The sequence below is a fragment of the Triticum urartu genome, chromosome 7, assembly GCF_003073215.2.
Source record: "Triticum urartu cultivar G1812 chromosome 7, Tu2.1, whole genome shotgun sequence".
In the NCBI taxonomy this organism is placed as follows: Eukaryota; Viridiplantae; Streptophyta; class Magnoliopsida; order Poales; family Poaceae; genus Triticum; species Triticum urartu.
Genome location: NC_053028.1, coordinates 156749654 through 156758416, shown reverse-complemented (window position 1 = coordinate 156758416; position 8763 = coordinate 156749654).

Here is an 8763-nt window from a genome sequence, read left to right as displayed (position 1 = left end):
TTGAACTTGCTGTAAAAAACAGAAACTTTAGCGCTCACGAGAACTGCTGTCATTTTTATTTGGAAAGTACTATTTAGTTAATTATTTTTGCATATGATTAATAGATAAATTCCTCACGTCCAGAAATTTATTTTAGAATTTTTGGGTTCCAGATCTTGCGCTAGCTACAGATTACTACAGACTGTTCTGTTTTTGACAGATTCTGTTTTTCGTGTGTTGTTTGCTTATTTTGATGAATCTATGGCTAGTAAAATAGTTTATAATCCATAGAGAAGTTGGAATACAGTAGGTTTAACACCAATATAAATAAAGAATGAGTTCATTACAGTACCTTGAAGTGGTCTTTTGTTTTCTTTCGCTAACGGAGCTCACGAGTTTTCTACCTTAAGTTTTGTGTTGTGAAGTTTTCAAGTTTTGGGTAAAGATTTGATGGATTATGGAACAAGGAGTGGCAAGAGCCTAAGCTTGGGGATGCCCATGGCACCCCCAAGATAATCTAAGGACACCTAAAAGCCAAAGCTTGGGGATGCCCCGGAAGGCATCCCCTCTTTCGTCTACTTCTATCGGTAACTTTACTTGGAGCTATATTTTTATTCACCACATGATATGTGTTTTGCTTGGAGCGTCTTTTATGATTTGAGTCTTTGCTTATTAGTTTACCACAATCATCCTTTGCTGTACACACCTTTTGAGAGAGCCATACATGATTTGGAATTTGATAGAATACTCTATGTACTTCACTTATATCTTTTGAGCTTTATAGTTTTGCTCTAGTGCTTCACTTATATCTTTTAGAGCACGGTGGTGGATTTGTTTTATAGAAACTATTGATCTCTCATGCTTCACTTAGATTATTTTGAGAGTCTTAATAGCATGGTAATTTGCTTAAAATCCTAATATGCTTGGTATGCAAGATTAATAATAAAACTTTCGTATGAGTGTGTTGAATACTAAGAAGAAATTGATGCTTGATAATTGTTTTGAGATATGAGGATGGTGATATTAGAGTCATGCTAGTTGAGTAGTTGTGAATTTGAGAAATGCTTGTGTTAAAGTTTGTGATTCCCGTAGCATGCACGTATGGTGAACCGTTATGTGATGAAGTCGGAGCATGATTTATTTATTGATTGTCTTCCTTATGAGTGGCGGTCGGGGACGAGCGATGGTCTTTTCCTACCAATCTATCCCCCTAGGAGCATGCGCGTAATACTTTGCTTTGATAACTTGTAGATTTTTGCAATAAGTATATGAGTTCTTTATGACTAATGTTGAGTCCATGGATTATACGCACTTTCCTTCCTTCCACCATTGCTAGCCTCTCCAATACCGCACACTTTTCGCCGGTATCATACACCCACCAAATACCTTCCTCAAAACAGCCACCATACCTACCTATCATGGCATTTCCATAGCCATTCTGACATATATTGCCATGCAACTTTCCACCGTTCCGTTCATTATGACACGCTCCATCATTGTCATATTGCTAGCATGATCATGTAGTTGACATCGTATTAGTGGCAAAGCCACCGTTCATAATTCTTTCATACATGTCACTCTTGATTCATTGCATATCCCGGTACACCGCCAGAGGCATTCATATAGAGTCATATTTTGTTCTAAGTATTGAGTTGTAAGAAAAATAAAAAGTGTGATGATCATCATTTTTAGAGCATTGTCCCAAGTGAGGAAAGGATGATGGAGACTATGATTCCCCCACAAGTCGGGATGAGACTCCGGACGAAAAAAAGAGGCCATAAAAAAGGGAGAAAGGCCCAAATAAAAAATGAGAGAAAAAGAGAGAAGGGACAATGTTACTATCCTTTTACCACACTTGTGCTTCAAAGTAGCACCATGATCTTCATGATAGAGAGTCTCTCATTATGTCACTTTCATATACTAGTGGGAATTTTTCATTATAGAACTTGGCTTGTATATTCCAATGATGGGCTTCCTCAAAATGCTAGGTCTTCGTGAGCAAGCGAGTTGGATGCACACCCACTTAGTTTCTTTTGAGCTTTCATATACTTATAGCTCTAGTGCATCCGTTGCATGGCAATCCCTACTCACTCACATTGATATCTATTGATGGGCATCTCCATAGCCCGTTGATACGCCTAGTTGATGTGAGACTATCTTCTCCCTTTTTGTCTTCTCCACAACCACCATTCTATTCCACCTATAGTGCTATATCCATGGCTCACGCTCATGTATTGCGTGAAGATCGAAAAAGTTTTGAAAATGTCAAAAGTATGAAACAATTGCTTGGCTTGTCATCGGGGTTGTGCATGATTTAAATACTTTGTGTGGTGAAGATAGAGCATAGCCAGACTATATGATTTTGTAGGGATAGCTTTCTTTGGCCATGATATTTTGAGAAGACATAATTGCTTTGTTAGTATGCTTGAAGTATTATTATTTTTATATCAATATGAACTTTTGTCTTGAATCTTTTGAATCTGAATATTCATACCGCAATTAAGAAGATTTACATTGAAATTATGCCAAGTAGCACTCCGCATCAAAATTTTTATTTTTATCATTTACCTACTCGAGGACGAGCAGGAATTAAGCTTGGTGATGCTTGATACGTCTCCAACATATCTATAATTTTTGATTGCTCCATGCTATATTATCTACTGTTTTGGACATTATTGGGCTGTATTATCCACTTTTATATTATTTTTGGGGCTAACCTATTAACCGGAGGCCCAGCCCAGAATTGCTGTTTTTTTCCTATTTTAGGGTTTCGAAGAAAAGGAATATCAAACAGAGTCCAAACGGAATGAAACCTTCGGAAACGTGATTTTCTCATCAGATAAGATCCAGGAGACTTGGACCCTCCGTCAAGAAAGCCACGAGGTGCTCACGAGGGTAGGGGCGCCCCCCCTAGGGCGCGCCCCCTGCCTCGTGGGCCCCTCGAAGCTCCACCGACATACTTCTTCCTCCTATATATATCCACGTACCCCCAAACGATCGGGGACGGAGCCAAAAACCTAATTCCACCGCCGCAACTTTCTGTATCCACGAGATCCCATCTTGGGGCCTGTTCCGGAGCTCCGCCGGAGGGCATCGATCACGAAGGGCTTCTACATCATCATCCAAGCCCTCTGATGAAGTGTGAGTAGTTTACTTCAGACCTACGGGTCCATAGTTAGTAGCTAGATGGCTTCTTCTCTCTTTTTGGATCTCAATACAATGTTCTCCCCCTCTCTCGTGGAGATCTATTCGATGTAATCTTCTTTTTACGGTGTGTTTGTTGAGACCGATGAATTGTGGGTTTATGATCAAGTCTATCTATGAATAATATTTGAATCTTCTCTGAATTCTTTTATGTATGATTGGTTATCTTTGCAAGTCTCTTCGAATTATCAGTTTGGTTTGGCCTACTAGATTGGTTGTTCTTGCCATGGGAGAAGTGCTTAGCTTTGGGTTCAATCTTGCGGTGTCCTTTCCCAGTGACAGAAGGGGCAGCAAGGCACATATTGTATTGTTGCCATCGAGGATAACAAGATGGGTTTTTTATCATATTGCATGAAACTATCCCTCTACATCATGTCATCTTGCTTAAGGCGTTACTCTGTTTTTAACTTAATACTCTAGATGCATGCTGGATAGCGGTCGATGAGTGGAGTAATAGTAGTAGATGCAGAATCGTTTCGGTCTACTTGTCTCGGACGTGATGCCTATATACATGATCATACCTAGATATTCTCATAACTATGCTCAATTCTGTCAATTGCTCAACAGTAATTTGTTCACCCACCGTAGAATACTTATGCTCTTGAGAGAAGCCACTAGTGAAACCTATGGCCCCCGGGTCTCTTTTCTCATCATATCAATCTCCATCACTTTACTATTGCTTTGCTTTTACTTTGCTTTTACTTATTTACTTTGCATCTCTATACCAAAAATACCAAAAAAATATTATTTATCATCTCTATCAGATCTCACTTTCGTAAGTGACCATGAAGGGATTGACAACCCCTAAGCGCGTTGGTTGCGTTGAGCTATTGTTTTTGTGTAGGTACAAGGGACTCAAGCGTAGCCTCCTACTGGATTGATACCTTGGTTCTCAAAAACTGAGGGAAATACTTACACTACTTTGCTGCATCATCCCTTCCTCTTCGGGGAAATCCAACGCAGTGCTCAAGAGGTAGCAAGACGTTCGACTACATCAACCATCGTTCTCATAACGCTTCCGCTTACGGTCTACGAGGGTACGTGGACGATACTCTTCCCTCTTGTTGCTATGCATCACCATGATCTTGCGTGTGCATAGGACATTTTAAATTACTACGTTCCCCAACAAAGCTCCCAACAAGCAAAAGAAGAATGAGAAATATTTTTGGGTTTTCTTTTTAATTACTACTACTACAAGCATGGAAAGTAAACTAGCTAAAAGCTACAACTATTTTTTTTGTTTTTCTTAAGGTTTTTCAAACACACAAAAAGAAAGCTTAAAAAGAAAATAAACTAGCATGGATGAAACAATGAAAAAGTATGAGCACCGACAATTGGCATGAATGTGTGAACATGAATGTAATGTCGGTGAGGAATACGTACTCCCCCAAGCTTAGGCTTTTGGCCTAAGTTGGTCTATGCCCATGGATGGCCTGGTGGATATCCGAAGTTGAAGCTGGGGTCGTACTGAGATGCAACAGCTACTGCCTGAAGGGCTGCAGCTTGGAGGCGGGCTGCCTCCGTCCTCCTCTCGTACTCATTCGCCTCCTCCCTAGTTATAACATATCTCCCTTTTGCCTGAAAGTCAAAGAAAGTAGGAGTAGGGAGAACGACATGATAGGTACGTTGTCTGTCAAAGATTAGTCGGTACTGGAGGGACTGATCGTTCCTCTCAACAAACTGATGAGGAACCATAGCATTATAATCTAAATAAGCAGGAGGCAACTCAATATCATATCCACGTATGGGTACCTCAAGAAAATTAGCTAAACGGGTTGCATAAATTCCACCAAAGAAATCTCCATTAATATTATTATTATGCAACCTACGTGCAACAATGGCCCTCAAGTTATATTGTCTATCTCCTAATAGAGCACTCTTGAGAACACTAAGATCGGGAACGCACATGTGACATGCCTCATCCTTACTGTTAATGCATCTACCTATAAAGAGAGCAAAATAATGTATGGCAGGGAAATGAATGCTACCTATGGTAGCTTGCGTGATCTCCCTAGATTCCCCCACAGTTATACTAGCAAGAAAGTCTTTATATTCAGATTTGAGAGGCTCACTAGCACTACCCCACTGACGGAGTTTACAAGCAGTATTAAAATCTTCTAGGTCCATGGTATAAGATTTATCATAAAGATCAAACAGGACAGTTTGAGAATTGCATGATGATGTAAATTTAAACATTCTCACAAATGAATCAGTTAAAGAGAGGTGCTGACGGCACTTACCTGACTCGAAACTCTCAAGATCAGCGTTACACACATATGCTTCAAATTCCTCCTTAATTCCTGCCTGGACCATGAAATTTTCTGATGGCCATTCACAAGGCCGCACTTGAACATCTCTTGGTAGTTCATTATCCGGCTCACGTATTGCGGGCCTGGGTCCTTGCTTCCTTGAGGAACCACCTTGGTACATTTTCCTAAACATATTTCTTCCTCTGAAAAATTTCTGAATTTTTTTAGTAACTCAAAAATAAAAGTGAACCAAACTCAACAAGATTGATAGTAACTACTCCTACAAGTGCCTAGAGGCTATATCATCCATTAAAACTACTTTTGACCACATAAATTTGAAATGCAAGCTCAAGAACAAGGTCACCTAAACAGAAAAAAATTGCAATGAATAAAGCACTAGAAAGAAACTAATTGGACCATTGGAGGAGTCACAAACCAAAGAACAATCCCCCAAAGCAGCTTTCTGAGAGGAGCTTTGAGCAAGGAGATCGAAAATGGTAGCAAGATGAGCTAGAACTCGAGTTTGAGCTGGTTGGTGATTTTTTTGGGAGGAAGGAGTGTGTGGTGGCTGGAATAAGTGGAGGGGACCCATGTGGGGTCCACAAGGCAGGGGGCGCGCCCAGGGGTAGGGCGCGCCCTCCACCCTTGTGGACATATGGCTGCTCCCCCTGATGTGTTCTCAGTGCCAGATAGAAAGTAAAGGGGTACAAGGTTGTGTTTTCTAAATTCACCCATCTCATGCTCATCAAAAGGAATCCACTAACAACGTTGATCAAGTCTTGTTAACAAACTCATTTCGAATAACATGAAACCAGAGAATTTTCGAATAACACTAGGTTACCTCAACGGGGATATGCACATCCCCAAAAATAAGAATATCATATTTCCTCTTGACAGTAGGAAGAGGAAATTCAAAACCTCCAATAGTAATTGTTGGAATTTTTCCAATAGAATTGATACTATGGACTTGAGGTTGTTTCCTCGGAAATTGTATTGTATGCTCATTACCATTGACATGAAAAGTGACATTGCATTTGTTGCAATCAATAACAGCCCCTGCAGTATTCAAAAAGGGTCTACCAAGGATAATCGACATACTATCATCCTCGGGAATATCAAGAATTACAAAGTCCGTTAAAATAGTTATGATTCCAACCACAACAGGCACATCCTCACAAATACCGACAGGTATAGCAGTTGATTTATCGGCCATTTGCAAAGATATTTCAGTAGGTGTCAACTTATTCAATTCAAGTCTACGATATAAAGAGAGAGGCATAACACTAACACCGGCTCCAAGATCACATAAAGCAGTTTTAACATAGTTTCTTTTAATGGAGCATGGTATAGTTGGTACTACTCCGGGATCTCCTAGTTTCTTTGGTATTCCACCCTTAAAGTGTAATTAGCAAGCATGGTGGAAAATTTCAGCTTATGGTATCTTTCTTTTATTTGTAACAATTTCTTCATATATTTAGCATAAGGGTTCATTTTAAGCATATCAGTCAAACGCATACGCAAAAAGATAGGTCTAATCATTTCAGCAAAGCACTCAAAATCCTCATCATCCTTTTTCTTGGATGGTTTAGGAGGAAAAGGCATGGGTTTCTGAACCCATAGTTCTCTTTCTTTACCGTGCTTCCTAGCAACAAAGTCTCTCTTATCATAATGTTGATTCTTTGATTGTGGGTTATCAAGATCAACAACAGGTTCAATCTCTACATCATTATCATTGCTAGGTTGAGCATCAACATGAACATCATCATTAACATTATCACTAGGTTCATGTTCATTACCAGATTGTGTTTCAGCATCAGAAATAGAAATATCATTGGGATTCTCAGGTGTGTCAACAACAGGTTCACTAGAAGCATGCAAAGTCCTATCATTTTCTTTTTCTTCCTCTTATAAGGACTAGGTGCATCAATATTAATTATCTGAGAATCTGCTCAATTCTCTTAGGATGGCCCTCAGGATACAAAGGTTCCTGAGTCATTTTACCTCTCTAGTCATAACTCTAACAACATTATCATTCTTCTTATTATTTAATTCATTGAGCAAATCATTCTGAGCTTTAAGTACTTGTTCTACTTGAGTGGTAACCATAGAAGCATGTTTACTAATAAGTTTAAGTTCACCTTTAACTCTAGACATATAATCACTCAAGTGTTCAAGCATATCAAGCATGTGTTTCAATTGTCTACCAACATAAGCATTGAAGTTTTCTTGTTTAACCATAAAGTCATCAAACTCATCCAAGCATTGGCTAGCAAACTTAGTAAATGGATTTCACATTTATCAAATCTATAGAGAGAATTTACCTTTACTACCTGTGTCGGGTTATCAAGACCATGTATTTCTTCAATAGGTGGTAAATTCTTAACATCTTCAGCTTTAATACCTTTTTCTTTCATAGATTTCTTTGCCTCTTGCATATCTTCAGGACTGAGAAATAGAATACCCCTTTTCTTCGGAGTTGGCTTAGGAGTTGGTTCAGGAAGTGTCCAATTATTTTCATTAGTCAACATATTATTCATAACAATTCAGCTTGATCAACAGTTCTTTCCCTGAAAACACAACCAGCACAACTATCCAGGTAATCTCTGGAAGCATCGGTTAGTCCATTATAAAAGATATCAAGTATTTCATTTTTCTTGAGAGGATGATCAGGCAAAGCATTAAGTAATCGGAGAAGCCTCCCCCAAGCTTGTGGGAGACTCTCTTCTTCAATTTGCACAAAATTATATATTTCCCTTAAAGCAGCTTGTTTCTTATGAGCGGGGAAATATTTAGCAGAGAAGTAATAAATCATATCCTGGGGACTACGCACACAACCAGGATCAAGAGAATTAAACCATGTTTTAGCATCACCCTTTAATGAGAACGGAAACAACTTAAGGATAAAGTAATAGCGAGTTTTCTCATCATGTTTAGATAGGGTGGCAATATCATTTAATTTACTAAGATGTGCCACAACAGTTTCAGATTCATAGCCATAAAAAGGATTAGATTCAACCAAAGTAATTAACTCAAGATCGACATAGAAACCATAATCCTTATCGGTAATAAAGATAGGTGAGTAGCAAAAGTAGGGTCATATTTCATTCTAGTATTCAAGACTTTTTCTTTAAGCTTAGCTAATAATTTCTTAAGATCGGATCTATCATTGCAAGCTAAGAAGTCTCTAGCAGTTTCTTCATCCATAACATAACCCTCAGGAACACAGGCAATTCATATCTAGGGGGAGAATCTTCATCATCACTTTCATCAATATTATCAGTTTCATAATTTCATTCTCTCTAACCCTAGCAAGTTGTTCATCAAGAAATTC